Here is a 16942-nt window from a genome sequence, read left to right on the forward strand (position 1 = left end):
ACATGACTGAAAATACAGAGAGGAAGCGCTTTCCATTCGTATTCTCTCAATCCTCAAGACAGCTTCAAGAGTAGCTATTACTATTCCCATTCTACAGATCATGAAATTAAGGTTTGGAGAAAATAAGTAACTTGTCCATGATCTGACAGCTAGTAAGTAAACAGCAGAGTATGAAACCAAGTGAGCGGATTCCAGAATTTTTTAAACCTCTCTGACATACCATTCATTCCCTCTTTTTTAGCGATGTATTACAGATTTTCTTGGATCACCAGACAAGGTCCACTGGTGCATTGGCCCCATTCTTTACAGAACACACTCAGAACAGCCTGGCCTGAGCACTTTTTCTTTGTTTCTAAAATAGGGGGAAACTTCATATCTATTTCCTCTGGGGTAAGATCAACAGGAAACTCACTTGAACATGAATGGGAAAGAAATCAGCATGACAGCCAAAAACCTCACCAGTGAGGGTTCTAAGATAAGGAATAAAGCAGTCAGTGGAGGTGGGGCCTTCTCCTTCCTTGGAGACTCTTTTCCCCTCCCTGGAGATTTTTTAACTGCAACAGCATCCTGCATCTTTATAAGGCTTTAAATAACGTTAACAACTTCTATGGCCACCCTCTGTGAACCCTCTGGCTTGAGTCTCAGCTCTGCCAGTAATATCCTGATGGTTCTAAAAAAGGTATATAGCCCATTTCTCTTCGCTGGAGTTCAATTTTGTCATCAGTAAAGCAAGAAGTCACCAAATCCAAAACTCAACCACTGGAAGATGACAGAACCTGAAGGCTATCTACTGACTCTTCACTCACCTAACCACAGTCATTCCTTGGATCTGAAACAGACCCAGCCCTGATGTTTCCAATAAAATTGATATAAAGACCCCTAGAATGATCTCTTGCAACCCATAAATACCATGATTTCAGACTTGAGCAGCTGGGCCCAAGGACAGAGACTGTGCTTCAGGAATACAATCAAACCCACTTCCCCATGACTAGGGATGGGGAGAGTCAAAAAAAAAAAAAAATCAACCTTAAATACCTTGCTTAGGAGCTTGCCCCTTAAGTTTCCAATGTCTACTACCCACTGGATTCAAAGTGTGGCCAATCAATGCTGTCTGTATCGACTGTCCTACTTTATGTTACTTCCATTGAACTGAAGCCTGCTAGTTTTCTTGAGTATGGTCAGATGGCTGCTGACCCCTTTGGTCAGATGGCTGCTGACTCCCCTTGGGAGCCTCACAGAAAAGAGAGAGGCAAAAGCATGAAACTATATACAGACATAAAGACATGCCCATTTAAAAGTCCACTGGTATGAGCCTTCCTCACATGACTTAAGAGAGGCATCTGTGATTCTTCTTTCAGTTTCTATAACTCCTTCCTGTCCTAAGACAGAAGAGGCACACTACTTGCAAAAAGGCAAGTAGCAGGACATGATCAGTTCACCGATGTGATATTCCTCTGCCCGGAATGATAACAGATAATGAAAAGGCACACCCACACCCTCAGTCAAGACACAGCCAGCAAGCAGACCTCAGAAACATACCCCTTCCCATTTTTCTGTGGATAGGACTGTGACATGGGCTAAACATCAGACAGTACCCAAAGGCTCCAACTTCTGGTACACGAACACGTGAGCCAACACAGCAGACACAGCTGTGAAAAAAAAAGGCCAAGGAGGCATCAGAGAAACAGATGGTAAATGGAACACCTCAAAAGTCCCAAGATTTGGAGGAAAAGAATAACAGTATAGAGTAATTCCAGCCCCTTTAAAGAAGTCCAGGAAAAATTATTCCTCCTTCCACCTCCACACATATTCCATTTCTTCTCCAATTCTCTCAACAGCATTAGGTTTTGAACCAGACAACATGGAATAATTTCAGAAAGGGACAAAACAACTTCTGCTCTGAATTATTAGGAATAGCAGCAAGAAAAATAGAAATGAGATTCTTACTAATCCTCATGTTTACAAGCATCTAATGGCCAAGGAGTTTCCTGAGCCTGCTACAGACTTTATGCAACAGGCTCAGCGATTAGAAACAGCTCACCTGGTTGGCAGATGGAACTAGGAGGGACATATTCACAGCTTAGACCCTCCTAAAGGCCAACTAGCTCAAATCTTTCCATGAAAGCCCTTAGCTATTGCTAGCCATCTCACAAGAAGTAAAATCAGACTAGGTGACAGGGACACTAGCCCTAAAACATCCCATGCTGGAAAACTCAGCGAGCTCTTCAATAGCAGGATCTCTTTCCCACTTTAGTGTCCTCAACATCTTGAATTGGGCCTGGTACCTAGGAGGCCCTTGTGAAAAGAAGGTGAATGGTCAAATGTCCTGCTGATGACAACAGACTCCTGGTGAGAGGAGGATAGCACTCAACAACAGAAATCACTTTGGAGTCAAACTGGGTTTTAAGATCAACAAACTTTTTGACCTTGGTCACATTACTTAACCTCACTGAGCTTATTTCTTCATCTGTAAAATGGGGGAACACCAACGATTTTATAAGGCTGATATCAAGTATGCATGAGATAAAGTTCTCCCCTGGGGCGCCTGGGTGGCTCAGTCAGCTGAGCATCCGAGTTTGGCTCAGGTCATGATCTCATGGTTCCTAAGTTCGAGCCCCACATCAGGCTCTGTGCTGACAACTCGGAACCTGGAGCCTGTTTCAGATTCTGTGTTTCCCTCTCTCTCTGCCCCTCCCCTGCTAGCACTCTGTCTCTATCTCTCTCTCTCTCAAAAACAAATATTTAAAAAAAATTTTTTTTTTTAACAAGTAAAAATAAAGTTTTCCCCCTTTCACTAGTCTGGTGGTTGGTGTGGTAATAGCTGGTCTTCTAGATATAAAACATGCCTTGGTGGCTGTTTTAGACCATGTATTTTCAATGAAGACAGTATCACCCCACTGCAAGGTGGGGGGAATTGATTCTTGGGTTAGAAAAATCTTAGATATTTTAAGTTTATGGTCCTCCAAAGGGCCACAGTACATAAACGGATACATAGACTATCTGTGGTATTAAAATTTCACAGGGGGCGGCAGGGACGGGGGGACAAACGGAGGGGGGTGTCTCAAAAGGTGATAATGAACAAAAGGTTGACAATCACTTCATTAGATGTCTGAAGAGCTGACCCAGTTCCTTTAAGAACCTGACCATGCTGGCACCATGATCTCACAGGTCCAATCTCTAGAAATAAATGTTTGCTGTTTAAGCACCCAGTCTATGGTGTTCTGTTACAGCAGCCCGTAACTAAGAAGCTTCTCCATGCCTAAAACACCAAAATCAAGGGCACTGTAAGCAGAACGAGGACAGACTTAGCCAACCAACACAATCACACCATTCTCCATGTGTTGTCTGGTGGAACCCGAAGGAACTACAAGTTTGAGCTGAACATAATTCTTTTGCTCCTGGATTGTCTCCAAGGTGGAAAATAGCACAAGAATGGATGCCAGGTGTAAGCCCTTCCTAAGTCAGTAAAATTCTGGGAGATTCTTCACATGTGTCCTGAGCAGCTTCTATCTTTCACAAGGTTTTTATCTCAAACTCAATTACTGTTGATGCTAGGAATCAGGGATTACCCAAAGCCCACCTGAATGGCAAGGGGCTATTCTCCTCCTCCTCTACCCAGCAGTGAAGCCCTTGGTGAAAGAAAATGAAGAAAATGGTAGGATATTGCCCCTTCAGACCACATGTACTTAAAACAAGAAGCTCTATGTTGTGAAAAACTAAGGCCTCCAGCTTAAGGCTAACTCAGAGAAGAATAAAGTATTCATCCTTGTTCAGAAAGAGAAAAGATTAGCCTCACAAGGACAGGTCTCCAAATTGACACCAAATCCCGGAGTTAGAGATGCCTGTGCTACAGAGCGTGGTCTAAGAGCCAGCTGAGGCCCCAGAGAAAAATCCCCAGGAACACATGACCAAGGGGCTAGCATTGTAAGAATGGTCAGATTAGCTCTCCTGAAAAGAGGCTTACTCCAAGAGACTGGCAGACAGCCTCTGCAGCACAACTTGACTCACTTGGGAAAGGAAAGAAAATGAATGAAAAAGAAGACAAGAAGTAGGATGAGGTCAGAGCATGAATCCACAAAGATAATGAACAGAAAACTGGAAGGCACATACCTATTTGGAAAAAGGTACAACATGCCTTTAGAGACTCATTTTTCAAATAATATTCTCATTAATAGCAAATCTTCAATCTTTGATGGCATAAATATTTATTGTATTTATGGGTCTTTAATGTGTTCCATTCATTTAATCACTCTTCCAAGTAAGTATCTGCATTTTTTTTAAAGGATTTTACCTTTAAGTACAGTAATCTCTACACACAACATGGGGCTTGAACTCACAGCCCCAAGATGAGTCGGATGCTCCACCAACTGAGCCAGCCAGGTGCTCCAAGATTCCCATTTTTAGGCAGTGGAAAACTGAGCCTAAGAGGTGACTTGTCCAAGGTCATATGGCTAATAAGTGATAGACTCAGATTCAAAACTAATGTTCACCACACACCAAAAATGTATTATGTCCACTTCAAAAGAACTGTTTACTCATCCGAAGACAAGCTAGCTAACAAGGTTGCTTAACCATACCATTTGGGGTTAAAAAAAAAAAAAAGTATAGTATTATGTATTAATGAAGTTGATCGCTAACATAGTTCAAAAATGTCTCTGAAAACTATTTCAGATGTGGATTTTCAAAACTGCTTTGGACAGCGACATCACTTAAGTGATATACATATACCACTCTAAAGGAAGACAACACTCAAGAAGTGCTAGCATGTTTGTTACAAAACCCATTTTGTTGCTTTTCAGTTTTGCTTAATTAGATTTTGTGTGTCAGTGAAACACACCAGGGCTCAAAGTTGTCCTCTGTAGAGAACTGAGTAATAAATAGCCTTCAAAGACATCAGGGAAGGCAAAGAAAGCAGGAATCCAAGAACAAGCTGGGTTACCACAGCTGTACTAATACATCTCCCATTCCCACCATCTGTAAAATGGGGGCAATAAGCCTTTCCTGTAGCCAATTTCATCATAACAACACATGTATCAGTTAGCATATTAAATTCATTAAATAACCCAAAGAAAAGCCAAAATAAACCCGACGTGGCAACACCCTCTTAAAAACCTAAGGGCCATGTTCTCAACTGATCCATGTTACACAAACATCAAACCTAATATCCTCCTACCCCAGCTATCAAAATCCTATCCAATCCCCAAATGTGGCTATATTTTCACCAGAAAATAAAGTTTGGGTGCTGTGAGAGGTAAAAAGACACACCAATATATACCAAAACATCTTTCACACTGTCCAAACACTCTTAGTGTTTACAAACACATCACTTTCTTTTGTTAGCAAACCTGGAGGATTCGTTCTTCTGCCTACCCACTCTGGGTTAATCCTCCAAAGCAGTTTGTGGTTTTGTTTTATTGAGGTCAGAAAGCCAGATGGGCTTGAATCCAACTGACCACATACCGGGGGGAGGGGGGGGGACATCAACCGGTCCTCTACCTTCTACTGTGAAAAGAAACCCCACACTGGCCTCTCTGGTGCCAGGCATTTCCTGACTCCTGTTCTTTCCCCGCCAGAACCCCATTTCAGGGGCTCAAATGTCAGTGGATTCCCTCCAGTCTTCTGAAGCGGAGAATCTCAAGGCAAGGATTTCAGGACCACGTGAATCAGAAACGCCAGGGAAGCACTGAAGGTGCCCATGCTCCACTTTAAATGAAATCAGTTACTAAAGCCCAGGGATGTACACAACTTCTTAGTTGATTTGAAAAACAACAAAGTCTGTAACCTGTACTTCAAAGGCAAGTCTTCGACCTACCAGGAAAAAGGAAAACACAAGATAGGAGTGGAAACACGACGCGAGTAGAGGGCAATTCCATATGGTGAATTCTTGGCCTCTGCCAAGAACCAGAATTTCAACAAAGGAGCAGTTAAATGCAGAAACTGAGGGTGAGAGAAAGGGAACAGATGCAGAATCAAGAGCTAATCTCGGAATCCCCACCGCCTCATCTGGCACTTAATAAGAATTACTGGAAACTCTCTGAGCACAAAAGGTAGGGAAGGCGACTCCTGGGCTGAGGCCAGGGCCCACTTGGACGTCCCGTTTGGGAGGGACGAGATGTGCGTGTGACGGGGACAGGGAGGGGATGTGTAGGGACCCCGCAACAGTGCTGGGAAGGCGCCGGGGCCGCTGGTGGGAGGAGGCTCGGACAATGCCCTGAGTCCCCCGCGCAGCTCCAGGGCCGGGTGGCCCTCACCGCCCCTACCTTCGGCTTCCCGCCCGGCAGCCGAGGGGCAGACACAACCCCCACAATTCCAGGCGGCTACAGCAGCAACCAGCTCCCCATGCGCAGACGCCGCAGCGACCTTCCGAATCTGTGAGCGCGCACTTATTACGCCACTTCCCACCTCACCCAATTGCTGCCTTCCAGGACGACGAACGGCCTCCTCCCTTTCTTTCCTGCTCTCGTAGCTCTTAAGCCCCGCCTCTCTCTCCCCCGCTTGTTAAGTCCCGCCCACTAACGCACACGTGATGAGGTTAGTTTTCAGCTGTAACCCTCCGCCAGCGTGAGACATCTGAAGGAGATCGCCGCGGGGCTGATTTTGCTTCCAAGCTCGACCAAAATGGGACTTCGAAGTTTCATTTCTGATTTTCCAATACTGTAATTTCTTTCTAGCGGAAGGAACATCAGAAGGAAACCAGCGGGCATGAGAAGTAGAAATAAATTAAGCTGTTGCCACTCAGTGTGGAATAGATAAATCCGTGACTCTTAAGCTGTAAATAGTCCTTTGAAAATTCGTGCAGAGAGGTCACCTATATAAGTCGTCTACTTTATATGCTTATGTATTGTGTGAATTAAAAACGACCAATTATTTTCAAAGTACCCTACAGCTCAAATGCTGCTAGAGCACTGAATATCTTATATGTGCCAGGTGTTGCATATATATATTTTCTCAAAACTTCCTGAGATCAGAACAGCCATCCGTTTTTTATAGGTGGGGAAGCTAAGTCTCAAAGAAGTTGAAGAACTTGCACAAAGTCATATAGTCAGGAAGTGGTAGAACTGGGAATGTAAGCCAGATTTGAGTGCCTCCCAAAGTCCTGTTCTTTTTCCATGATAAGACCTTCCCCTTGACCAGAGTAGTTTAACCTGCTTAGTAAAATGGAGTGCTCCCTCAGGCCCTGAGAGTCCAGACACAGTGATTCCTGGTCAATCATGAGTGGAGAAAAGTACAATCCAAACAAGCAGTGACTTCCCCCGAAAAAGTATTCCCCAAGAGCAATCCACCTGTCTCAAGTTTGTTTGTGTTTTTTTTCTTCCATTTTTGAGGTATAATGTGGGCTTCTAGCAGTTAATATACTTTCTTGATTATGTTTACTTCAAACAGATGGGAAATAGCACCCATGAGCAAACTTCGGTTTGCCTGGGGAAGGAGAACAAGCCTCTGGGCAATAGTGGAGTGGGTAGTGTCAGTTTTTAAGAAAGGTCTACATAGGACACTTCCCTAGGACTGAGTGGGAAAGGACAGAGAACAGTTCACTTTTTCCATGGAACACCCAAGAGGCTAGCAAGAGTAGCCCAGCAATAATTCTAGCTTGTGTCACTTCCTAGTAGCATGAGGATAAATAATAAACGTTCAACAAATATCTATTACATCAGTGATAAATTACAGAATGAACATATAAAGTACAATCAAGCCTGACACATGTTATAAAAAGATACTAATAAAGTGCTATGAGAGTATTATGCTTATAAATAGAATAAGCTCAAATCTTAGAATGAATAAATAAATGCATGGGCCAAGAAAAGAGTCCAGCCGGACACAGAGCTGCCAACACTCATAGGAACCTGGCTGCCTTCTTGGGACAGCTCTAATCAGTTGATGTGTAGGGGAAAGAGAAATTCTGAATCTCCCCAGGCCTCAAAACGTTGAAAAGACCTGAGAACCTCCTTCCCAGGAGAATTAGCTCTGATCTCAAGTCTTCTCAGCTGCTAAAATCAGTGTGCAGGACTGGGCCTAAACAGCCTCTACTTTCATGGCCCCCAAACAAGAAGAACCACTGTAAAGGTGGGAAGTTTGAGGTCCAGGGATGGTGGAATGGTGGGTGGTGGGATCACAGAAATCTCTTCTCTGCTTCCATGTATTACTCTTGGAATTGAGCAGAAATAAGTTTAAATTTTTCTTTTAAATAAGTAAATGACAAACAAAAAGCCACCTCTTCTTGCAGCTCTATTGGAGAGCTTCCAAGATCCCTCTTCCACTCCCCAGAAGAGCAAAAGCTTGCAAGAGTACAGAGCCTGAGAAATTACCTTCAACCTGACCACCACCAATCAAAGGAAACCACAGCCCTGCTGTGGCATACCCAGAGCCCTGCTAGGCAAGAGATTTAGATGATCAATTAGCCTTCCTCAATAAGGAAAATGTGTTGAGTAGATCACTTCTCTCATCAGCCTTTCTCAATTAAGCTCCCACAAACCTGATACCCAGTGTGTGAAAGCATTGCTGGCAGCAGGAATTGGCTCCCTGCTCCCTCTGGATTGGCCTAGAATATTAAGCATGGGGAGCAAGAGCCCCAGCTCTGTCTCATCATCAAATTGTCCTGTCCTGCTTCCTCTTCCTCTCTGCACCCCTCCCCCTCAGCTTTCACCATACACTTTAAATCCTTCTGCCAGAAATCCTTCCTGGACTCCAGACATTTTATTCACTTGAACATGAGTACCAAACTACATGCCAGCTGTTGGCTATGGGGGTACAGCTGTGAAATAGTACCACTGGGTTCTTACCCTTAAAGAGCTCAGGGTTAGATGAGAGATACAGAAATGTAAACAGATCAAATCAACACAGTCCAACAAGGACTATAAAACAGAAATATTAACAGAACTATAAGAATTGGCCCATTTAGGGGCACCTGGGTGGCTCAGTCCATTGAGTGTCCCACTTTGGCTCAGGTCATGATCTCGCAATTCGTGCCAGAGCCTGGAGCCTGCTTCGGGTTCTGTGTCTCCCTCTCTCTCTGCCCCTCCCCTGCTCTCACTCTCTCTGTCTCTCAAAGGTAAATAAACATTAAAAAAAAAAAAAAAAAAAGAATAGGCCCACTCAGTTCACACGGCTGTCTTTGTTTCCAAATCCCTTATGTGAGTAAAACTCTTCCCCATTCATCATCTTGAGACAGATAGGGCAAATTTTATTCCCATTTTACAGATACAGCAAAACTCTTTGAACTCATCAGATCTGTGCTGCCCAATATGATAGCCAACAGTCACATGCAGTATTTAGGTTTAAATTAATTAAAATGAAATAAAATTTAAAACTCAGTTCCTGAATCACACTAGCCTCTTTTCAAGTGCTCAAGAACCACATGTGAATAATGTCAACTGTATCAGACAGCATGGATTATAGAACATTTCTGTCATCACAGAAAGCTCTTTTGGACAACAGCACTTTAGAGGTCCTGAAAGTCAGTCAAGGGCAGGGATGTGAATGAAGCCAGAGCTCTCAGTGTTCCCAGGCAAGCTGAATAGAGCTGCCAACATGGAAGAAGCAAGAAGCTGAGGGGCACTGCCAAAGAGACCAAGAGGAACTGGCCATCTGAACCAGGGTCCTCCACTTCTGGGCTGCACACAGATGGAGTGGGTGACAGCAACCAAGGCAGAATGGAAACCAGATGATCTCTACACTGAAACCTGGGCACATCTCAGCCCATATAAGCAGCTTCCTTGGTGGAACTCCAGAATTCTAGGTATCTCTACCCCAAGAGACCTCAAGGACCCCAGTGACTATACTTTGCTCCGTCTCTGGTTCATTTCTGAAGGCCTCATTAGCAGAAAAAGAAAAATAGCAAAATGCCCCCTGCAAAAGGGATATGAAGCCTCTGTATGGCAGCCTCTCACCTGCTAGAAGGCCTTGGCAGCTCCGCGGGGCTTCAGCCAGAAAAGGTCAGTAAATTTAAGCTGCATTTGCTCTCAGCTAAACAGGCATCTCTGGTTCAAAGGAAAAGCACTCAAAAGAGACCTAGAAGACAGGCAAGATTTCAAAGGGTTCTCACCAAAAAACTCCCACTGAGGCCGAAGCAAACCCCCAGAACCATGATTCTGTCTCCAGAAACACCTTCAAGCACACACCTACTCAGGTACACAGACATGTGACACAAATGCACTGCCTGCAGGCACCCACAAAGGCAGCAAACCACAGGAACACACATACACACAGGGCAAAGGTACAGCCCTGTTCCTGCTATCCACTGCTGCACAGCAAAGCATCCCAAAACAATAATCATTTATTTAGCAGGTTGGGCAGGGCTTGGCAGGGAAGAATCAACCCTGCTCTGTGTACTGTCAGCTGGTGTGGTTCAGTAAAGGCAAGATGCTCACTCACATGGCTGGAAGTTGATCCTGGCTGTCAGTTGGGACCTCAACTGGTGCTGTCAGCCAGGACACTGACAAGCGGCCTCTTTTAGTAGCTGCCTGGCCTCCTCACAGTTTGGTAGCTGGTTTCCAACAATGAGCATCCCAAGAGAACAAAACATAAAAGTGCCTGGTACTTTAATGATCTACCTTCAGAAGGGACATAGCATCATTTATGCCATATTCTGTTAGTTGAGAGACTCAGAGAGGTCTGTCCACATTTAAGGAGAAGGAAAGAGAGACCATCTGTCTATGGGAAAAGTTGACATATTGTAAAGAGAACACACGGGTTGGGATATATTGTTGCAGCCACCTCTGGAAAAGAGCCACAAGCCCCACACCCTGGCACAAACACCCACAGTTGTACACACATCTTACACATCCAAAGTCAAATACAGGACACAGGCAAGTTTACACATGTACATAAATTAAAACATTCTGCATTTATACACATGAACACTGTCACACAATGGTATGGACTTTACCACAAATATATTTCTTACATAATTACACAATTAAATGTATCTAGTGAAATATGAAAACATACCATATAGAGTATATTGAAAATCAATCAGAGACCATCAGGAAACCAGACTGGGAGCAGATGGAGTATAACCTAGGTGTGAGCTGTCCTTCACCCTGTTCCATTTCCCCACCAAGAACCCATGGCTGCAGGTATCATAGAGATGACAGAGGAGAACATTAATCCCCCACACCCCACAGCAGATAACCTGAAACCCCTTTTGAGCACTTCTTTCCTCCCAAGTCCTCTTCTGTCCCTCCATGGATCATTTTTTATCTTTTCTTTCCCTTGCATGGTACCCAGTCAGCCAGTTCACATCTCCTTCTCCAGGATTTTCCCTCAAGCCTTCCTCACCCTTTGGTCATACAGAGCAGTTCAGGTTTGCCCAGATCCATGATAAAAGGCTGACGTAAAGAAAGACAGGCAGGGACAGGAGCTGGAACCAAGGTGGTCTGAAGACAGGCTATACTGTCATCTCTCCTTCTCATAGACCACCAGTCCTCTTGCTCTTGTCTGCATCACATCAAGACATCTGACTGGCCAATACAGTTTAACTTTACATTCTAAATTTGGGCTGAGTTAAGTTGACTGGAATAGTTCACTTCAGTCTCTGCCCACCCCCACGCACACACCTGGAAGAGCCCTAAGAACAAGGCTACTGCAGGGCTGTTGTAGGGCAGCCTATGGGCCCTCTCCTGGTCCAATCTGTGCCGACCCCTACATAAGGGCCAGGGCTGCTTCAAGCAGAGAGATGCAGAAGGGATGTTGTCTGCTACAGGATCCTGGGCATAACGGGTACAGTGACTGGCCATGCCTGCACATGCTAGCACAGTCCTGGGTCAGCAAGTCAATAAGGGGAGAACAACTCCTCTGACACTGTCCCTAAAAAGGTTCCCAAGCACCAGAGCTTTGGGAGATCATGTGTGGACAATAAGGCTTGCAGTGTGGCATGACTCAGAACATTAGATCATCAAATCCAATACCACTGAGGCACCTGGGTGGCTCAGTAGGTTGAGCATCTGACTCTTGATTTTGGCTCAGGTCATGACCTTGCAGCTTTGTGGGTCCAAGCTCTGCATCAGGCCCTGCACTGGCAGCACAGAGCCTGCTTGGGATTCTCTCTCTCCCTCTCTGCCTCTCCCCTTCTCGTGCTGCCTCTGTCTCTCTCAAAATAAATAAACTTAAAAAAAATTCAATATCACTGTCAGCAGAGAGCCTGGATTCAGGACTGTGGAGCAGTTTAAGAACCAGCTTCAGCATCGGACAGCTCAAATTTTGACTGCTCCTCACTAGCTAAGCAAGTTGCTTTAACCCTAACCTACCTTACAGTGGTGTTTCCTTATCTGTAACATGGAGGTAATATTAGTATTTCCTTCAACAATTGTTATGGAGATTAAATGAGATAACATATGTAAAGCATTCAGCACAGTACCTGACACAGTAAGTGCTGAATTGATCTTCTTCTCTCTTCTCTATTCTTCTCCATGCCTGTTGGTTACACATACATGGTGATAGAAGCTGGGAAAAGTTAAATCACACACAAATACACATGTGGATCCTGCTTTATGTCCCCACTTAGTATTCTAATTATTCCACTCCCAGACCTACACACACCTTATACATCATGCCCAGGCTATATATGAGCTTTTGCGGAAAGGGTGGAAGAAGAGGTATTACTCAGGCAGACAAACCCTTCCTCTTGTCACAAATAAGACACACATGAGGGGTGTCTGGGTGGCTCAGTCAGTGAAGAGTCCAACTTCAGCTCAGGTCATGATCTTGCAGTCTGTGGGTTTGAGCCCCACATCAGGCTCTGTGCTGACAGCTCAGAGCCTGAAGCCTGCTTGGGATTCTGTGTCTCCCTCTCTCTCTGCCCTTCCCCTACTTGTGCTCTGTCTCTCTCAATCTCAAAAATAAATAAACATTTTAAAAAAAATTTTAAACAAATAAGACACACATGAAATGAAAGGTATTGGAGTATCTCTGGAACAGAGGGTCTTGGGAGATCTTCCGGAGAAGGCATACTGTATTACCTGAGCTGGATGAAGATGACAAGCTGAATGTGGTTTTTCTCAGCAGCATCTTTATTGCTCCATATGTTGGAGCACACAATGGGCCAGCTCAGGCAACAAGGGGCTGGCCACACACAACTAATCATTCTTATTTGTTTAGCTAGTGTGGCTTCCCATCTCCCCATGGCCTCTGCAGAGACACCCAGAGTGGGAGGCATTGGCACCAAGATCATTATGGAATTATGAGACCGATTGAACCATCATGAGAGCCACTCTAGGGAAATAAATCTGCCCTGGCTAGAAATGGATTGCATAGCCACAGGAACCCTATTCCATTCTCCTAATGTCTGCTCCTCAGTAACTGGCAGGGGTAAGAGATGGAGAGTGGAGAAAAGTTGAGGAGCCTTCCTCCAGGGCAGGGTATTTAGGGGTTCTGGCCTTGTCCATTGCCCACCCTGGGCAACAATGAGAATAATAACAACATTAAACAGAACTTTACAGTTTATAAAGCTTTCTCATGTACGCCTTTTAATTCTCACAGAAATCCTTTGACATACAGATATAACCTGAAGTTCAAATACTCTGAGAGATGTAGCACAGTGCTGGGACCATAAATGCCCCTAAATGAAACATGTGGAATAGAATGATGCTAAGGGTCCAATTAGACCCTTTGTTCTAGCTCCGAATCTAATACTTTCATATCACAAATAGGTCAGATTCCGCCTATTACAGTATGTTCATTTTTTTTTTAACGTTTATTTATTTTTGAGACAGAGAGAGACAGAGCATGAACGGGGGATGGTCAGAGAGAGAGAGGGAGACACAGAATCGGAAACAGGCTCCAGGCTCTGAGCTGTCAGCACAGAGCCCGACGCGGAGCTTGAACTCACGAACCACGAGATCATGACCTGAGCCGAAGTCGGACGCTTAACCGCTGAGCCACCCAGGCGCCCCTACAGTATGTTCATTAGTTAACAAACTTATTGCGTTCATGTGATAGGTGCTATGCTAAGAGCTAGGGATTTAACGATAAGTGAGCAGACTTAGTCTGGAAGTAGATTAAAGTGGTCTCAAATTCTTTGCACTCCCATCATTGAGAGGTATAGTATATATCCCATCCCTTTGAATCTAGGCTGGCTCCCTTTGACTCGAGATTGCTCTGGCCAATAAAGTACAGAAGTGATGCTATTCAGTTTTAAGCCTACTCTGAAAGCTTCCACTTTGGTCTCTTAGAGCCCTGAGCAGTTCTGCCATAAGTCCAACCACCCTGAAATAGAAACAGCATGGATAGGGAGAGGGGCTCAGCTAAGCCCTGACTTCCAGCCACCCAGGGAAGATACCAGACATTTGAGTGAAGCCTTCTTGGACCTTTCAGACCAGACCAGCATCCAGTCAAGTGTCACTGAGAGGTCCCGGTCACCATCACATAGAGCAGAAGAATCATCTAACCAAACCATTCCAGAATTCCTGGCATGTAATATCATGAGCTATAACAAACTGACTGTTGTTTTAATCCATGAGTTGGCAAAATTTTCCTATAAAGGGCCAGATAGTAAATATTTTAGGCCTTGCAGACCATGTACTATCTCTGTCAGGTGCTGTCATTGTTTTGTCTTATTTTATTTTGTTTTTAATAACCCCTTAAAAATGTAAAACTAGGGGCGCCTGGATGGCTCAGTCGGTTGAGCATTTGACTCCTTGATTTCAGTTCAGGTCATGATCTCAGGTTCATGGCACTGAGTCCCACATTGGGCTCTTTGCTGACAGCACGGAGCCTGCTTCGGATTCTTTCTCTTCCTTTCTCTCTGCCTCTCCCCTGTGCATGAGCTCTCTCTCGTAAACAAACAAACTTAAAAAATGTGAAAAGGTGGCGCCTGGGTGGTTCAGTCGGTTGGTGTCTGACTTCAGCTCGGGTCATGATCTCACTGTTGGTGGGTTTGAGCCCTGCGTCGGGCTCTGCACTGACAGCTCAGAGCCTAGAGCCTCCTTCAGATTCCATGTCTTCCTCTCTCTCTGCACCTCCCCCCTCGCACTGTGTCTCTCTCTGTCTCTTGAAAATAAACAAATGTTAAAAAAAGTTAATAAAAAAAGTTTAAAAAAACATACTTAGTTTTCTAGTTATACAAACACAGGCTATGAGCTAGAAGTGATACATGGGCCCTACTTTGTCAAACTCTGTTTTAAACCACTAAGATTTTTTTTTAATGTTTATTTTTGAGAGAGAAAGCGCTTGCACCTGCTGCACGCCGCAAGCAGGGGAGAGGGATGGGGGAGAGATAGGGAAAGAGGAAGACAGAGGATCCAAAGAAGGCTTTGCACTGGCATCAGAGAGCCTGAAGTGGGGCTCAAACTTAAAAACCGTGAGATCATGACCTGAGCCGAAGTAGGATGCTTAAACAACTAAGCCACCCAGGTGCCCCTAAACCACTAAGATTTGAGGTTGTTTGTTACCTAGACAGCTAACCAGAACAGTCCTTTTCTCCATGATACTAAAAAAATGCAAGTAAAACATAAAACAAAGCCAAAAAATACATAATTAATCAAATAACCACATAAAGGAGATGAGCCAGGCACAATGGGACTTAACGTCACTGAGGTTTTTAGGAAAGGCATCCCTCAAGTGGCAACATTTAGGCTGAGATTTCAAGGTTCACTAGAAGTTTGGAGGTGAAAGGAGCAGAAAGAGTACAACGGCCGAGCCATTTTGCTTCAGTGTGGGAGCTTCTGACCAGCAATTCTAGTTCCAGAGATTTCTGCTGGAGTGGCCAAGAGCCCACATCACACTTTTACTTCTTCCTCTACCTAATTCTTCTTCTGCTTTCTTCTTTGCATAGGTGTTGCTCCCTAATAAACATCTTGAACCCCAAAGTCTGTTTTAGTGCCTGCCTCTGGAGAACTGAACCTGTGACACTTGCTAAAACAAAAAGGGAATTTATTTACCTTTGTAATTAGAAAGTCCCCAGGTGGAGTCCTGGGTTTCAAGCAGAGCTTGATTCAGAGCTCCAACAAGGGTGACTAACATGGACACAGGGATTTCAGTGCTAAAACCAGGAAAATCCCAGGCACACAGGGATGATTAGCTAGTCTTGCTCCAACGTGTAACCAGGTCATGATGTCTCTTCATTTCTTGACTCTGCTTGCAGCTAGGTTGGATGATTCAGTCTCAGACTCTACAGGTAAGCAGCTCCAGACCCTATATTCTCTCAAGTTGTCATCCTACAAGAAGGGAACTAGTTTAGTCCCCTCATAGCTCTAGATGGTCCGATTCATTTGTACTGGCTTTCATCGGCCTTCTTGAGCCATGTGCCCATACACTTTATTTCTAGCTTAGTTTTTTTTTTTTTAATTGAGACATAATTCACATACTATAAAATTCACCCTTTTAAAGTATGCAATTCAGGGGCGCCTGAGTGGCTCACTTGGTTAAGCGACCAACTTAGGCTCTGGTCATAATCTCACACCTCTTGAGTTCAAGCCCCACGCCAGGCTCTATGCTGACAGCTCAGAGCCTGGAGCCTGCTTAGATTCTGTCTCCCCCTCTGTCTGCCCCCCACCCCTTGCTTGTGCTCTGTCTCTGTCTCTCTCTCTCAAATATAAATAGCCATTAAATAATAAAATAAAATAGTAAAGTATGCAATTCAGTAAAAATAAATAAACATTAAGGTATGCAATTCAGTGGGTTTTTTTAGTATATTTACAGTGTTGCACAATGATCACTACTAGCTAATTCCAAAATATTTTGATCACCTCAAGGAGAAACCCTGTATCCATTGGCAGTCACTCCCCACTCCCCTTTATCTACTCTGGATATTTCATATAAATGAAATCATATGTGTCCTTTTGTGAATTTTTTCTTTCACTTGGCATAATATTTTCAAAGTTCATCCATGTTGTAGCATACATCAGTACATCATTCCTTTTTATGACTGAATAACATTGCTACTGTATAATAACATTTTCTTTATCTGTTTATCAGATAATGGACATTTTGGTCATTTCCACTTTTT

At 44.1% G+C, this 16942-nt stretch overlaps 1 protein-coding gene across 5 annotated transcripts in view; it reads right to left on the reverse strand.

Moving 5' to 3' along the window:
- Positions 1-16942, reverse strand: part of SIL1 (SIL1 nucleotide exchange factor) — a 285078-nt gene that overhangs the window by 210751 nt on the left and 57385 nt on the right. Inside the window, exon 1 of one of the 5 annotated variants that reach the window (XM_015064257.3) lies at positions 6261-6414. The exons of the other annotated variants lie outside the window; for them this stretch is intronic. The gene's annotated coding sequence lies outside the window, so the exon portion shown is untranslated. Of the gene's footprint in view, positions 1-6260; positions 6415-16942 lie in introns of those variants that run through there. 5 annotated transcript variants of the gene reach the window in all.

This window comes from Acinonyx jubatus, chromosome A1 (genome assembly GCF_027475565.1).
Source record: "Acinonyx jubatus isolate Ajub_Pintada_27869175 chromosome A1, VMU_Ajub_asm_v1.0, whole genome shotgun sequence".
Taxonomy (NCBI): domain Eukaryota; kingdom Metazoa; phylum Chordata; class Mammalia; order Carnivora; family Felidae; genus Acinonyx; species Acinonyx jubatus.